The following is an 18,355-nucleotide window of genomic DNA, read 5'->3' as shown; positions in this document are numbered from 1 at the left end:
ACTAAAGTAGATAAATTGTCACATACTGTAAGAAATTGGGTTATTGGTAAAGGATGGTGGAACCCTTACTCGAGGCAACAACCACAATCCTTGTCAAGGTGAACAACAAAAGTCACTAAATTAACCTGAGATTAACCGCCTGGTAGGTAGACAGAAAAACAGTTAGGCTTAATTTAGAGACAGTGTGCAAAGCAGGCTTCTCCAGCGATTAACTCGTGAGCTACTGGTGGCTCTCCAGCAACCTTTGAGTAGCTCTTATTTGTGCGGCTCATCCTACTAAATTAGAAACTTTTTCTTGGTGGAACAATATATATGTATACTAACATTGAAAAATGTGTAGTTGAGACGGAAATGTATGTATTTTCAGAACACAGACAATGAATGTCTGGAGAACAATGGTTGAATTTCCAAAATCCATGAAAAGCTGATATTTGTATGCTAAAACATGTGTTGTTCGGGAGACTTCTTACTAATATTAACTTGGTGCCACAAGCATTGCAGTTATGGCTGTTTTGTATTTTCTATGTAAAGGCATCGAAAATTAACAGCCTCTTTCTTTTTTAACATTACTGCTGGTAATCCTGCCTGACGCACTGAGGTAATCACCGCTGACAGTCTTGCCTAGGGTGACCAATATTATAATCTTGTTTGATGTCGCCACTAATAGAATACTAATATTATTAGTAGCTCAGGATAATTTTCATTGCACATAAGTAGCTCTTGTTACCAAAAAAAGTGATGTAAAGTATTTATGCAGCACACAAAGAGTAAAACACAAAATAAATCCCAACTTTGAAAAATAGAGAACTTTTTGATAAATGAAATGACACCAAAATCCAATCAATAGAACTGGATTTTTGAATTTTTTACATTTTTTATGAAAATTAGCTCTAGTATCCAGTCGCTCAAGTCCGAGGCAAAGTCAAAAGTTAAGGCTGACCATAATGGAGCCCAGGTCAGATAATCAAGGTGATTTGGACTCGGTCTTTGCCTACCTTTGGACTTAGACGAAATTTTGAAGTGAAAGAATGTAAAGTTCATTGCGTCAAGGCAGCCAGCAGTGTCCGAGGAGGAGGCAATGTCTTTGGGGGAGCTGCTGGGTAATGTCGTGGTGAAGATTTCTACCTTTGGACTTTGTCACCTTTTTGGAAGTCAAAGCCCTAAAGTGGGACAAAGCTGCAGGCTGTTGATGACGAGGACTCCACAAGGCTGAACACCTCTTCTAAGAGACTCCACTGAACAGGTTTTGCTTCTTGAGAGAAGAACGTTCAGGCTGACTGGCGATGCAACTTGGGTGAATTGGCTTGAAGTAGGTCCCAGTCTTTTGTCGGTTCTCATGCCATTTTTGGTGGAAAGGTTCTAAGTCCCAAGATTGGGAGTGGGTATATGTAGTACCATGCTCTAGGGACTTAGAAGTAAAATAAATGTGCCAAACAGGTGTAAGCCATTTGTACTACGTTTTATGTTTTGGTCCATAAATCAATGATGCCCTGAGATTTCTGGACCTGAATGATTCCTGTCTATTAATCATACTTGATCCGTCTGCTGCGTTTGACATGGTCAAACACGAGAACCTCCTGAATGTCCTAGAATGCAGAATGGGTCTTTTTAGTACTGTGTTAAAATGGTTCTCCTCATTCCTACACAACAGTTCTCAAAGAGTTATGATCAATCACACTCTATCCACCCTGACGCCAGTCACGATTGGCGTCCGTTAATGCTCTTCACCTTCCCCCACACTGTTCAACCTGCTCATGGAACCCTTGATCCAAAATTCTCAAACCCTCTAACATCTCTTGCCATATGTATGCTGATATACTCAGCTCTACATGAAAATAACATCTCCAGAAGACATTAGCATCCTCAACAACACGCTGACAAAAACCCAGAATTGGCTGACTTGCAACCACCTCAAACTGAACACCCTCAAAACTGATTTCCTTTTGAATTCCCCACCCAACCACACTCATCACATCACAGAATGGCCCACACAGCTAACAACCTGGAATTGTACCCCACGCATCATAACCTGATCAAAATCTTTAGGTATAACCTTGGAAAATCACCTTTCAATTCAGGATCACATCAGTGCCTCCACCAGGGGCGCCATCTTCCATCTACACATACTAAGAAAATTAAAACCTTTTATTACGACCTCAGTTCTCAAGACAGCGGTTCAAGCACAAGTGATCTTCAAACTAGATTACGGCAGCACCATCCTCGAGGGACTACATTAGGCAAAATTGACACCTCCAAAGGCAACCTTTAACGTAGTGGATTAACTCATCACAGCCTCTTAAACAAATGATCACATCTCCCTAGACCTGAACGCACTTAACTGGCTACCCTATGAGGCAAAAATCCATCTAAAAATTGCTTGCTTGACTCACAAAGCTCTTCACCACAACACCCCAACTAACCTGGCCAAGAAACTTGTCCTATAATGCGAGAACAGAACTTTGTGAAGCACTGACTCCCTCCTACTGAAGCCCGACAAATTAGAAGGAAAGAAAACCTACAAGTACTCCTTTACAGAAAGCACTCCCATCACTTTGAACTCTTTTCCTTCCAAGGCCAGAACCAATCCCTCAACTGCCATCTCAAAACGAAAAGTAAAGAAACTAATAATGAACAGATTCTGCCCCATTAAAGATGCAGCCGTCTCAGCCTTTAATGTCCATGGCCGGACCCTCCACAAGACTCTCTGGTCCTTCTACATACCCAATTTTACTTTTTTCTATGATGACACCCTACATATTATTTATTGGACCTCCCCGAATCCAGACATTACGAATGCAAACTTATGTTCTATATTGACTTTGTTGTTCTCCATCAATTGTATACTCCTATCTGTGTACCTTTTTGTGTTCCTGAAGTACAGTGCACTATATAGAACTCCAAAAGAAAACACAAACATTTTACCACTGGTTAGCAGTTGTAAAGTGCACAAAGTCCTAATGGCAAGCAAAAAAATTCAGGAAACTGGAGGGGTGAAGGCCAAATGTAGGTGGGAAAACCACACCAAGGTTGTCAGGTCTAACATATACCATATTTTCCAGTCCCAGATTGATTAAGACACATGGATACATGGACGTAATTTGGAGGTAGTCAGGGGTCACAGCTGTGACAGCTTGCTTCCTCCCTGCTACTCTTGGCACTTCCTTTTCACACCCTGGCCTCAGAGGCGGCAAAACTGTTGCCTCCTCTGAGGCCAGGCGCTGTGAAGGAAGTTCTAGGAGTAGCAGGGAGCAAGCTAGAGGTCACAGCTGCAACCTGTTACTACCTCCAAATGACGTCCATGCATGGAAATCTTGAAGATTTAGGCATCTGTATCAAATTACATATACAAGTGCAGCTTTATTTGTCAGATTGGATATTTGCATTGTCAAACACGTCTACATAATTTTATAAAAAGTAAAAAAACATGAATCATCGATAAAAGTGATAGGAGGGACATTTTTGTGTGAGTCAGTATTAGTCAGATGCCATTGTCATATAGAAAAGACTTTACTTAACCGACATTCATCTCTATACTTCTACTATCAGAGGATGTGCATATGGAAATAGACACAGGTTTTAGCACTATGAGAAACAACAAGGAGGATGCTGTCAGCGAGTTATATAACCTTGTGATCTTAGAGATGAGTTAATCTCCAAGACCACTTCTGGCGAGTTGTGAAAAAGATGATACCATTCAATGTAGTTGATTGACTCCTGTGCATCAAGTTACAAAGCAAATGATTAATTCAGTGATTCTGTAGTCTGATGTGAACATGTGCCAATGTACGCAAGTGATTCCTTGCGGAGTGTCCAGACAAGAACCCTACCTGAGAGTAAAGGACAATAGAAGGGATGATAACTTTTCTCAACCTTATCGCTAGGATTTTAGCTAGAATTTTTATATAAAATATTGCCACAGAAATGGGTAGATAGCTCCCACGTTGTAATGGGTCTTCCCACTCCTTTGCAATAAATTAATAGACACCTTGGGCATATTTACAAAAAAATATTGGGATGCAGAGTTACACTAAATTTGGCAGCGACTGGCTCCACCATTTTTAAAACACAGGGATACACCGTATTCACAAGAATTTGGTGCACCCTTGTGTTCCCCCTAGCGCTGGCACAATAAAATCTGCCTCGCTCCAGTGCAGGCACCCTGCCACCATGTTGCAAGGGTGCCTGCACAGCAGGGGCAATTTTTTATGTGAAGGGAGGGACACCTTCCTGCACATAAACAATCAATAATAGCAATTTGCTCTATCTATGTATGCAGCAGAATGCAGTACACATGGAAAGAGCAAAAAACGAGGAGAAATTACTAATTTCTCCTCGAATCGGCATTCTAATGCCTGCCAATCCATAGTGTTAGAATAGCACTGTTTTTGGCACTGCCTCAGCCTTGTAAATCTGGGGCAGCATCAAAAAGCAATTGGTTTTGCAGTGGAACGCCCACAGCAACACCCAATGCACTCCCCTTTGCTGCAGAGGACTACGGCGGAAAGGAGCATATTTACAAGGTGGCATTAAGCCACGTTATGTGGCTTAGTGGCGCGCCACCTTGTATATATAAGAAATGTCACTTACCACCTGAGCGTCAAAAAAAGTGACGCTCTGGGGGCGATAGGGTCTTGTAAATATGCCCCTTTGTTGGTAGTAGATCCTAGAGCCTCAGTATCTTCTGACTCCTTGTATGCTGTATACTACACTGGTGCCAGGAATGGTGAGCACACTCTGGAAAATTACACAGGGAACCATATTCCCATGTGATTTACAAGAGAGTAGATTCTTATTCACTTCCTAAATTTCATCAGTTATAATCTCCCCTCCACTTGCTTAGACAAGGAGTGAACCTTAAAGTTGCCAAATAAGGTTTCCTCTATTGCTTCTGTATTAAATTCTCCAGGGCTATAAGGCCCCTCATAAAAGGAGGAAAACATCTCAGCTTTTTCACTGGGGTGTGTCAGTGTCTGGTCTTGTTTGTTACATATCGCTTGGATGGATAACTGTGATTTTCTTTGTTTTAACTGAAACACATTACTGACCTGCTTTATAACCCTTTTCATAGCTATGCGGTCTCAATTTGACCAACGTTTTTTCAGCTTTGGACAAGAAAAAAGCATTCAACGCTGCCTTTTCTGTTTCTACTTTTTTTCAAATTTCTGGGGACCATCTGGAAGACTATTGCTCTGTGAGGCATTGTACTTAGCAGTGTTTGGACAAAATATTGAGTTGGAAATATCAGATGGCAAAATATTGGAAAAATGATAGTGATACAACAATATCGTGATGCAGAAATGTACATTTTTAGGTAAGTAATATCGTTTTCAAGCATTTCGTTGTTGTAAATATTGTTTTCAATAATATAGTTAAAAACAATTGTTTATTAATTATCTTTATGTGTGTTAATCTACATATTCATTTTTTGGGTTGTTACTGTTTGTCTAATTGTTAATATTTTCAAATATAGTTTGTAATGTTTAAGTGATACAATGTTTAATTTTATTTTATTAGTATTGTATGTTGGTTTTTTTCATTGAATGTTTTTTTTTAACTTGTTCTTCCACAAATCTTCACAGTATGTTACCATCCTAATTCCCACCATCATAAAACAACATTTCACAATACATAAATCAAGAACAATTCAATACAGTTTCCTTTTGTAGGAACAGCAGCTATCAGATGCCATGTATTGTACACTCCCTAAATAAAGGGATCCGAAAGAACAGTATCTAAATCCTATGCAAATAAACTAAGAACTCCCACCCGCCCCACCCCCCAGGGTCAAATAGATACACCCCTTCCATTGCCTATCTAGCATGAAAATCAGTATGGAACCAGTGAAATAACTCAGTTTCACCATGTGCCCCCTAAGCCGCCACGAGCAGCGTGCGCACCCTGTCGTCTTGCTCAGATTGAACCCACTGCATCCTCTAAGTATTCCGTGAAGGGGAGGTGTCCCTCCTCCCGAAGCGGAGCCTCTAGAATCATTCCCTGCCATGCACTCACATCATCTTCTAATTTGTCGTTCTTTCGGACTCGCCTCTTTCGAACTAACTTAGTATTGTATATTGTTATAGCGGGGTGCTAGATTTGTACGTGTGTAGGGTGGGAAGTTAATTAATTATACTTAATTAATAATTATTATTATTAATATTTCATTGAATATTAATAATGTAAATTGTGTTATATTTTTTAAGGTATTTGTTAGGTGTGGGTTGGTGGGTTTGTATGGGTACAGGGTAGGAAATTCATCATTAGTTAAAACTTAGTTTAAAATTGATTAATAATTACATATTAATGAGTAATGAATTAATACTTAATAATTAATTGATTAATTAATGGTTGCATTTCTATTTATTAAGTAATATTTAATTAGCTGTTAACAATGTTAATTGTGTTACATTTATTTATTTTAGGTATACTTTAAGTGTGGGCTGCTAGGTTTCAGGGGGTATAGTGTGGTAAGGTAATTAGGTAAACATTATGGCACATTTGCTTTATTTGATGATTAATTATAACATTTGTTAATAATTATGTTAATTGTATAATAGTTTTTAAAATATATATACATATACATTGTGGTTAATTAATACAGTTTATATTAACAGTTCTATATTGGTATTAAATTAATAGGATTTCTTTTTTACATATGTTATGTGTTTGAAGTGAAGTACTTTCACTATTGTTGTATAGACTGAAGTGGGAATAGTAAATGTTACCTTCTCTGAAATTCAAGGCTTCCCCTACTTTTGCACAGACTGGAGTGTGAATAGTAAATTTTACCCCTCCGGACTCCAACACTTCCCCTGCTATTGAGCAGACTGGAGTGAAAATAGAAAATGTTACTCCTCTGGAGTCCAATGCTTTCCCTACTGTTGCACAGACTGGAGTGGGAATTGTTGCAGGGATTCTGCTTATGCACAGAACTATGCACAGGAAACCAGGACCTCAGTGAATTGTGGTGTACCAAAAACTCACCTCAGAACCCAGAACCCCTTATCCGACCAGCATCAGTCTCTCATTCGTTATCCGAGTTTTATCTCGGCGGTCCCAATGTATAGACAACCCAGAACAAGCGACTTGGGGTATTCTCAGGAATGGTGGGAATCAGAAATACCTGTTCGTAATTATTCTCATATCAGTCCACAACAGAATAAACAGAGACACGGTAAAGTTTAAAGAGTTTATTTTATAAACCTTGTGTTCTAAGATGCAGTACTTTGGCTAACATAAGCAGACAAATGATTAAGATCAAAACCATCAGCATAGTTACAATACCATAGAAAATGAAAGGAGTAATCATAATAAAATGACAGTGGATGTCAGCCACCTTCCTTTCGCTAGTAAACTAATATTATTATTATTAGACTAATAAAAGGTCTCTAGGCTTGAATGGGGAACCCCATACCGTAAAGATCAGCTTAGTGGAATCACATCACAGGATCAGCTTAGACTCTGCTCCTGGGAAAGCTCTTCTTCCGAATGTGTCTAAAGCATGCTGCCTGCAATATTAAAAGCACTCGACTTTCAGGTATTTGCAGCTGCGTGCGTGTTTTGGCTAAATAGTGGGCCGATCAACCTGAACCCAACAACATGCACCGTCTAGCGACCCAGACTGTTTCTTTACACAATGTTCAGACCAAGGTCGCTACTCACTGTTAGCGATGTGAACAACAGACAGTTCTCATGTGAAGCAAAGTCGAACAAGCTTTTCTCAATTAATAACATGTGACTACAGTGTCGTGTGCAAAAGCAACAAGATGGCTTTCTAACATCTAACGCGGTTGTGCTAACTTAGCATTGTACGTATATAAATAGCAATCTCACTACACCCCCCTTGATCGGACCACCAACCAGTAGGGGCGCATTTGCAAGAACCCAGAGTTCAAGTTTGATATAACGGAACCAAGGGCATAAATTGTGAGTCCACATAAGGTAAGTGAAAAGTTCGAAGAAAAAAAGGAGAGAAAAAAAAAAACATTAAAAGGGGAAAAAAATATCATCGATGGATGTTCAACGAAATGAAGGGGGTTAAAAAATACACAGTCATTCCACTTGAAATCTGGATCACCTCCAAGTTAATCCAGCAAGGTGTAAGCACAATAAGTTGCAACAGCTTCCAAGAGTAAATCATTGGAACGTTCTGCAAAACTTTCTGCCATCCAATTCAGCACGGGGAAGGAACACACATGTTCCTCGACAACCGGAGCCTCCAGCACCATCAGAGGACAACTGGTGTGTTCTTCAAGATAACTTCTCGCTAAGAATTCAGCTGCCGCCGTTCCGATGTCCCAATTCCCTAGGACTCCATATGCTGCTCCACAGGCCATAATCCTGACGCCAGAACAGTCCAACTCATGAGCCACTAAGGGGCTCATTAGCCGATCATAATCCGGGGCAGGAGACACCGAGTTCGACAAGCACAAATCCAGAGCCCATTGGAACGGACAATCTAGGCAACGAAAGACAGGCGGCACACAAGTAAAGTAGGGAAACCGGAAGGACAATCCATAGGCTATGCTTAAAGTCGCCAGTGGTAGAGTGCCATAGTATTCAGGCATCCGGTTACGAAGATGGAGCAGCCGGGACATGCTGTCGTGTGACGCAAGTTGTGCATCCATAGCGTAGTACGCAGATCAACAAAAGCACCCCAGCTACGAGGGCGAGAATCAAAGGGAGACCTCCGAAGACGCTGGAAAAAAAAGAATGAAAAAATGCCGGGATCAAACCAAAAATAGTTTGAAAGGAGGTCAATGTGCCAGGCCACTTTTTGACGAGGCATTAAAGATAGTCTGAATCAGGGCCCCAAAATGAAGTGGGAGATCAGTATTCAAAAGCACTTGCACCTCTGTGCGAGTGTTTGCTACATGAAGGACAAATGTTTCCCGGGATGAAGTCAACGCGACTTCTTTTTGAGACAATAGAGCCCTTATTCTGCTCATCTTGTTGAACTCTGCTTTCAAGGTTGGAATGGAAGGCCAGATGGATACATCGAGACGTCCATGCGGGGGTGGGAAAAGGACATTATTACAGCAGACTACTCTCTGTGATACAGTCACTATGTAGGGAATTCCCACTAACATCCCACAGCAAGCTTCATTATTTAAAAGTAAATAACTACCGTTGGCAAGCAGCGTAAAAGACGGTGTTATAACCGGCACTGGGATCCCCTTCAGGATGCAAGCTAAATTAGGAGCGTGCACATTACATGCACCATGCAATTGAATGTGCCTACACACCACAGAGTGATCTGGAGTGGAAGTGCACTCTTCACCTTTAAAGTAAACCTCCTTTCCGTCCCTCACGCATCTATACATGAATGGGAGGGACCAAACTTCGTGCAGAAAAGCAGTACCTAGTTGTTCATATCTGCCAAGGGCATAATGTTTCATGCACAAACTGAACTTAAACAGGGGGAACGGTAATGTGATCAACCCGTGGATAAGCCACACAGCGGAGTTTAATTTCGGCAACAGAGAAAGGTAAAGGTTCTAACTTTTCAATGTGCAGCAATGAATATGTTGCATCTTTCATGGACATGAACTGTTGTTTCGCAGTTAAATTAAAAGGGAGGAACAAAGATGAAGTATTAATGTAATCCCAACGGACTTTCCCAGCCTTTAACATTTGCAACGTCCATGCAAACTGCATAATTGAACGCAACTGATTTTGACCATGATACAAAACAGACAAATAATCCTGCACAATGTCTACCACAGATGAAACAATATTATCTAAGGTATAAATTCTGGAAGACAAGGTGTTAATGCTATTATCTATGACAGCCAATACCTTTTCCATATTGGCTTGATCAATAGCTCGTAATATGGATGCAGCTTCAATCTGTGATAGCTTCCAAACTTCATTGTAAATAGCATATACCCATCTTTTGGACCTGCCAACCGCAGGAACCTTAACAAAATCATTCAAATCTATTTTGTCGGTCAATTGTGATAAATGAAGTTTAACAGATGCTAAGGTGGAATGTTGCAGCCAAGATTGGCATAACTTCCCTACTGAGTAGGTAGTTACAGTGTGAGAAGATTCAAAACGGGGGTCTACACGAACTTGTGAATACCCCGGTGCTAAATCCAGAAACCGATGTTGACAGGAATCTGAGCTTGTTTGCCATACTAGCCACCCTTCCGGATTTAATTCAGAAATATTGAAGGATGTGTTGGAAATGTATGACTGCAACGTAGCAAGGGACAGATCCGTATGATTATCCCAATTAGGATAAGCACCCAGACCCGGAGTGGAGGGAGAATTTAATTTTTTAGAAGTAGCCAATCCAAAACAGGTGGTCTGAAAAATTGACGAATTAAAAAATAACATGTGGTTCGGGATGAGGCAGGCACGATGCAAAGCTTCTGTTCCCTGTACCTGCCACGGTTTAGAACCCCAAACCGATTTAAGATCGATAGTAGCTTTCCACAGATCATAGCCTCCGATTGCCAACTCGTCCATAAAGGACTTGGAATACAACAATTTGGAGTGTGTCAGTCTAACTTTAGAAGCAGACTCAACCGCAACCTTTAAATAAAAGGAGGCCGACACACTGAAATCAGAAAAATATGTGAATCTGTCCACTAACGTGGTGGAGCTGCCCAGCCTAGGGGCTGGACAGTGTTCCCATTGTGTATAATTTACAACATTTTTAAACGTATTTGCTTTGTGTAGGAAATGCGTGCCATAATGTTGGTAGCAGAATTGCTCATCATAATTAGCAGTATCTAAATACAAATCTTCAGCATCAAATGCAGCATAATATTTCAAATCAGAAAACAGTGCTTCTATTGCATGTACATCCCAATCATCCGAGTGGATGTTCTGCTTAACTACATCACCCATAGAAACACGAAATACATTTGGCACATTGATTACTTCAGTGGGGCCATGAATTTGAAATTTTAAAGCATCCCAAGCGATCCCATCACGTACAGGCCCGGCAGTAATGTTCACAAAAGTCTGGTCCCTTTTCATGATGTGTGATGAGGAGTTGGGAGCCAAAGTTCCATCAATTAGTATAATTGTAGATCTTTCTTTCAGGTAGTGTCCATTTATAAGTCTAAAAAACACTACCACAAAGCCAATGGACATAATCAAAAATATACATATGAGCACCAGCCAAATGTAAGTTCAAGTGGGAATTAAAACATTTCTTTTGAACCAGGCAACAAAAATCGAAACTTTTGATGGGGCAATGGAAGTCATTGAATTGGTGTCAAAGGAGTAAGGCGACTGAGTAACTGTGGTGGATTGTAAAACAGGCAACGGGACATCCGCAGGATAAGCATACTCAATATCTTCAGGTATACCACCAGGTGTCGGTGGTAATAAAGGACCAGTAACTGTATGCATCTCGACGGCAACATCAGGCAAGGTGTTAGAAGCTGGGGCCACGACAGAATTTCTCAGCATCGAAGGGCAAGAAACCGCTGGTGTCATACTAAGAAGAATCGGCCACTCGCTGTAGCTTGACATTGTCAATAGAGATGTACCTGTTATGCTTGCAACCAGGAAGTGGAGGTAAAGTGACTGTACGTGTACCCTGTACTCCAAGCACCGGAACTGGTGCACGATAAGAGGGGCCGAACTCTTTCTTGTTCTCCACCTTTTCACGGACCAGATCACCAACTCGAGGTAGCCAGCCTACTACCGGAATCTGAAGCGCAGCATCAGATGTGGAGGGTACGTGTTCCTTCGCTAGACTGTCTCTGGCTTCTTGTAGATTCTGCACTACAGCACAGTGATCATCTACGTCAAAGGGTGCGGCCGACGCCGCCATGTCTAGACCATCAAGGTCCGGGACAAACATTCGTATGCCAAAGAGCATCATGTATGGGGTCCGCCCACCCAGAGACCTTCTAGGGAGATTATTAAGTGCACGTTGTACGTCATACAAGTAGGCTAGCCAGTTCCGGCCAGTACCTAAAACCCTGGCTGTCAAAGATTGCTTTAAGTCACGGTTCATTCGCTCCACCACACTATTACCCTCAGGTCGGTATGGAGACGAAAATTTGACTTGGATCCCCAAATTTCTCATGGCTTCTTTGTACACCTTAGAGGCGAACGCAGGGCCCTGATCAGAATGAAAGGTACCACATGCAAACTTCCAACAAAGACACGCAAATCCTTGATGACAGTACGGGCATCAGCACTCCTTTGTGGCCACACCCACAGAAAACGTGTGCACAAATCCACTGCAACCAAGATGTATTTGTACGCAGGTAAATGGACCGCAATGATCTAAATAAACACAACCCAGTGGTTTATTAGATATGTACAACTGAGTTTGTGGTGGGCATGCCGCAGTTGAAGGTTTTACCTGCTGGCAAATGTCACAAGCGCAAGCTTGTTTATATAAACCGCACCACCAGTAACGTTGTTGTAACAGAGATATAGTAGCTGCAACGACGGCATGCACAGACGCCATGCCCTCGTGAGCCGCTAATATCAAAGATGGTCTGCAGTCCACGTTGGGAATCAATCTGTCACCAACGTCGTTAATCCTCACTAATGGGACGTTATCAGGACTTAGGCGATAATGGTAACGAGAAGGGAAACCTCTAGGATATTTTGTTCCCTTCTCTGTAGCAGCAATTGCTGCCAAGATGTCATCATCGATCTTACTTTGTGATCTTGTAACTGCTGCTACTAAGTATGTCGCCACTGCTGTTTTTGCTGCCTCGTCAGCTAGGCTGTTGCCGACAGCATGGACACCAACTCGTTGGTGACCAAGAGTGTGAATAACATTCACGAGAGGCAGATGTTCTTTAAGTTCTGCCACTCGAACCCAAAGCATTTTATGCTTAATTGTGCTACCTTTGGAATCACAATAGTCATTTTGAGACCAAAAATGTAGATTGTCGTTGTAAGATTGTACACAATAAATCGAGTCACTCACTATAGTAGTGACTCGAGGATCAGCAAACTCCAGTGCAAGCAACAGAGCAGGAAGCTCCGCCAACTGTGCGGTACAATCACCCAATGACTGCGTATGCACAACATCGGATTGGAATTCACCATTCACGAAAGTACCGACCACAATTGCGCAGGCCGCTGAATAGGCATGCTTCGATCCAGTAGCTGGTTGCGCAGAACCGTCAGTGTAAATGACACCATGGTAATCCTCGAGTGGGCGCAAAGACAGAGGAGCTGGATGAACTAATTCATACTGTAAGAACTCCTGCGTCTGTAGAGCCGCATCAAAGATATATGTGATGTCAGGCGATGTCAAGGAAGTGGCCCATTGTATCCACCTTGGATGCAAAGCCTTAGAATTAGGTACACTTGCTTTCGTCACCGCCTCAAGGGCAGGATATGGTGTTTCCACCAACATGCGTTTACCTTGCGATAGCGCTCGTTCTTTCAGAATCGCCATCTGCACTGCCGTCAGAACTTTCTCGACAGCGGAAAATCGCAGTTCAGCCGAAGTGTACAGGTGTGATTTGTAGGCAATGGGGACTGTGTTGCCCTCATTGAACGTTAAGTATGTGAAACCCACTGCGCCCGGCACAATTCTTATGACCAGGTTAGTGTGGTTATCACGCGTCAGTAAGTATTTTGAAGCAAGAAGGTCAGCTTGCAATGATTGCAATATAGCTGAATGCTCCGGCAGCCAACATGATTTGGAAAAAGTAGGTTGTACCAAGGCATAAAGCGACTTGATACGCTGGGCATAGTCAGGAATGTACGTTCGACCGAAATTCAGAAAGCCCAGCAGAGATTGTAATTTCTTCAGTGTCATAGGAGCATGTAGGCATGCGCATTTATCTAGGAAGTGCGGAGCCAATCCTCGACCTTCATTGTTGAGTTCGTATCCCAAAAACAACACTGTATATTCCGCAATGTGAGACTTTGCAAAGTTAAATTTGTAACCGAAGTCTGCAAACAAAACAATAATGCGATCAACGCGACACAGATGCGGCCACAACTCGTCATCTGTGAGATAAATCTCATCCACATATGAGTACGCATCAGGGTCTATGCTCTCTAACAGAGAGACAACACGAGCTGCGAAGACACCATGGCTGTTTTTATAGCCCATTGGTAACCTTTTGAAATGTTTTTGTTTGCCACCCGAGGTAAACGCCGTCCATTCACTACTAAGAGAGGACAGGTTATGGCTATAAAAGCCATTGGAAATGTCAAGTGTGGTTTTAAACCGTTTTCTCACGAGACTATCGACGAGAGCCGAACTGTGGGTATTTTGTACTGCGCATGTCCGGCAATGTGAGTTTAAATGCCGGTAATCCAAAACCAGGCGGTACGACCCGTCAGGCTTCGTCACAGTGAATAAAGGATTATTCATTGGCAACACACATGTTTCAGTTACACCTTGATATTCCAATTGTTCAAGGATAGCCGCGACGTGAGGTCTTGCTTCGCGACGCATGGGATATTGGGGTTGTGGCTGGGGCGTGGACCGCAACGGAATTTCATGGCTGGGGGACAATTTATCCCAGCTTACCTGATTACGATACAACGCAGGTGCAAGCACCAGAGCCCACTACTCGGCGAACTTCTTAGCTTGGTCCTTTGGCACTGTGTGCGCAAAGGACGGGAGGATCACCTCCTCCCCTCTCGGAGCATCTAAAACGAAAGCCGGGGGCCAATCAGCCTCTGCCAATAGAATATCATAGGAAGAGGTCAGATTATCCCCAAAAAATCCCTTTAATCGTGCGTTGTATGTCACCTTCAATTAAAAGGACTATATTATACAGTCTATCAGGGGGAGCCACTCTAGTGTCAGCAATTTCTACAGTTATGAATGTATCAGTTGCTGTCGCCACCAGATATGGACGCAGTGCTTGTCGCACTACTGTAACTTCCGCCGCTCTGTCGAGCAGCGTTAGTGCCCATGTCAGGTTCTGAAGCTGCGTCCGCACCATCTGTGGCATACCTCGCTGTTAGCGCAGCAACTTTCTTCTTCTGAAACGGGGGTCTTTGACGTGCAGACTCGTCCTGCTTGCCTTTGCCATCAGTCTGACGGAGTTGCTCACGACTTTGAGCACCCCTTACTTTCCCACGGTCTCCGCCACCAGATTGTGAAGCCGGTGTTTCCTGTGAAGAACGAGGAGAGCGTTGTTCAGAAACCTGAAATCTATCAGGTGACTTAATACGAGATCGATCGCGCAGATCATATGTGCGTTCGCTAGATGACTGCACGGGCAAAGCAGGACGAGACCCCTGTTTCTTTTGCAGCTTCCCCTGTTTCTTTGTTCGCCAACTTTCTTTAGGAAAATTTGGGCGTTCATCTTTAGTAGACGAGCTCACCTTAGTTTGCTGTACTATACCAGGAACTACCACATTTGGTTTAACACCCAAGGCACTACGGCCCACGGTCCTATAGGCTTGCGCAATTATTTTAGCGAACTCTTTAGGCCTGCCGAGTTCATCCACGCGGTCCAGCTTATTAGCCACTTGGAACTGCATGGCATCGCCTTTGAGGTTGCCCATTACCATGGAAGCCACCACATCGAACACTCCGACAAGCCTCATTCCTAATTCAACAGCAGCCTCCGCTCCATGATTCTCTTGAACACGTTTAATAACGGAGGGTAGTACAGACATAGACGGAGTGCCAAAGCACTTCGAGTAGGTCGCTGCAAAGACCTTGCCCCAGATTGTGCAATCGGCCATATCTGGGACAAGTCTTTCGGCAAACTAATGGTGAGAATCCTGTGTTTCTCCACAGGAGTGGTATGCGGAAAAACCGCCTCCAGTTGGTCAAATTTCTCAGCAAGCCAGTAAGGAAAATCATCCTTATTTTGTGGGCGCTTGCCCATTACCGAATTAACCATAACAGGACTAATAACCACCGCATGGTGGTCCGTTGGTTGTCCCGCAACCGCAGGTGCCCCCACCTGTACGTTGCGTGACACGTACTGCACTAAAGCCCTATGAACTGTAATCAGGGCTGTGTGTAGTACCCGCAACTCAGCCACCGTGAGATAGCATGGATGAGGCGTAAATCCGGCTAGCAACGGCCATGAGGCCCCTGCAATAGACAACGGGCCCATTCTAGCCGGTGCAACCGCATGGGGAAGGGCGCCATTAAACCAAATGGTATGCTGCCAGGCAGAGATTGGAATTTCTTGTGTCCTATACGGCGTATAGACCGCAGGTAGCTGAGTGGGAGTAAAGGAATGAAACGTATCATCGTCCACATCCACCGCCGGAAAAGTCACCCAAGAGTAAAACAACTCATATGGGTAAGACGCATCAGCGCTCACCACAAAAACAACAGCTATCCCATCATCCGGCACCCCATACGTCGTTAAATGACGGCGCAGAGGTGTACGACTATGCGCGGCTATATCAACCGTCATAGGGACACACTAAAGAGTATCAACGATATCAACAGTAGCACTGGGGTTCAGTACAAATAACCTTTTTAATGATCAAGCTTGAAAGAACCTATTAGTCGAAACACAGGTAGGTTAAACCCGCCACTCCCGTTAACCGGAAACCCGAGTGAGGGGGTTGTGGACTAATACAAGCACTGCCAAGGCGTTTCAAATCAATTGAGCAAACGTTAGGGGCACCATGTTGCAGGGATTCTGCTTATGCACAGAACTATGCACAGGAAACCAGGACCTCAGTGAATTGTGGTGTACCAAAAACTCACCTCAGAACCCAGAACCCTTTATCCGACCAGCATCAGTGTCCCATTCGTTATCCAAGTTTTATCTCGGCGGTCCCAATGTATAGACAACCCAGAACAAGCGACTTAGGGTATTCTCAGGAATGGTGGGAATCAGAAATACCTGTTCGTAATTATTCTCATATCAGTCCACAACAGAATAAACAGAGACACGGTAAAGTTTAAAGAGTTTATTTTATAAACCTCGTGTCCTAAGATGCAGTACTTTGGCTAACATAAGCAGACAAATGATTAAGATCAAAACCATCAGCATAGTTACAATACCATAGAAAATGAAAGGAGTAATCATAATAAAATGACACTGGATGTCAGCCACCTTTCTTCCGCTAGTAAACTAATATTATTATTATTAGACTAATAAAAGGTCTCTAGGCTTGAATGGGGAACCCCATACCGTAAAGATCAGCTTAGTGGAATCACATCACAGGATCAGCTTAGACTCTGCTCCTGGGAAAGCTCTTCTTCCAAATGTGTCTAAAGCATGCTGCCTGCAATATTAAAAGCATTCGACTTTCAGGTATTTGCAGCTGCGTGCGTGTTATGGCTAAATAGTGGGCTGATCAACCTGAACCCAACAACATGCACCGTCTAGCGACCCAGACTGTTTCTTTACACAATGTGCAGACCAAGGTCGCTACTCACTGTTAGCGATGTGAACAACAGACAGTTCTCATGTGAAGCAAAGTCGAGCAAGCATTTCTCAATTAATAACATGTGACTACAGTGTCGTGTGCAAAAGCAACAAAAGCGGCAAGATGGCTTTCTAATATCTAACGCGGTTGTGCTAACTTAGCATTGTACGTATATAGATAGCAATCTTCACTACAGAATAGTAAATGTTATCCCTCCAGAGTCCAATGATTTTCCTACTGTTGTGCATACTGGAGAGGGGATTGGAAATGTAACCTCCCTGAAGTCCAACACGTTCCCTATTGTTCTATAGAGTGTAGTGGTAATAGTAACTTTTACCCCTCCAGTGTTCAATGCTTTCCCTACTATTGCACAGACTGGACTGAGAATAGTACATTTTACCCCTCTGAAGTCCAACGCTTTATCTACTGTTTCACAGACTGAAGTGGGAGTAGTAAATGTTAACCCTTTGGACACCAACACTTTTCCTATTGTTGCACAGACTGGAGTGGGAAAAGTAAATGTTGCTCCTCTGGAGTACAGTGCTTTACCTACTGTTGACTGACTGGTGTGAGAATAGTAAATGTTACCTTTCCGGAGTTCAATGCTTTCCCTACTGTTGTACAGTGGGAATAGTAAATGTAACCCCTCTGAAGTCCAACACTTTCCCAGCTGTTGCATAGACTGGAGTGGGAATAGTAAAGTTTACCCCTCTGAAGTACAATTCCCCTACAGTTTCACAGACTGGCTTGGTGCAGTATATGTATTTTCCCCAGAGTTTATTATTATTGATTAAACATTTAAAAAATATTATTTGTGTATTTTTTCATTTGATAATATTTGTATATACGGATATTCTTTTGTATATTTTTTTATTTTTATATTTGGAGTAAATTGTATTTGATGTTTATTTAGTTTTTTAATTTATTTAATAGTTTGAATGTTTTTTGTTAATCCGTTTTATATTTTATGTATGTATGTATGTATATATTTAAATATAGTACTATATATATGCTTTTTATAGCAGTAAATAAAATAATATATAATGTAAAA

The sequence above is a fragment of the Triturus cristatus genome, chromosome 6 (genome assembly GCF_964204655.1).
Source record: "Triturus cristatus chromosome 6, aTriCri1.1, whole genome shotgun sequence".
In the NCBI taxonomy this organism is placed as follows: Eukaryota; Metazoa; Chordata; class Amphibia; order Caudata; family Salamandridae; genus Triturus; species Triturus cristatus.
Note: the sequence above shows the minus strand (reverse complement) of the source record.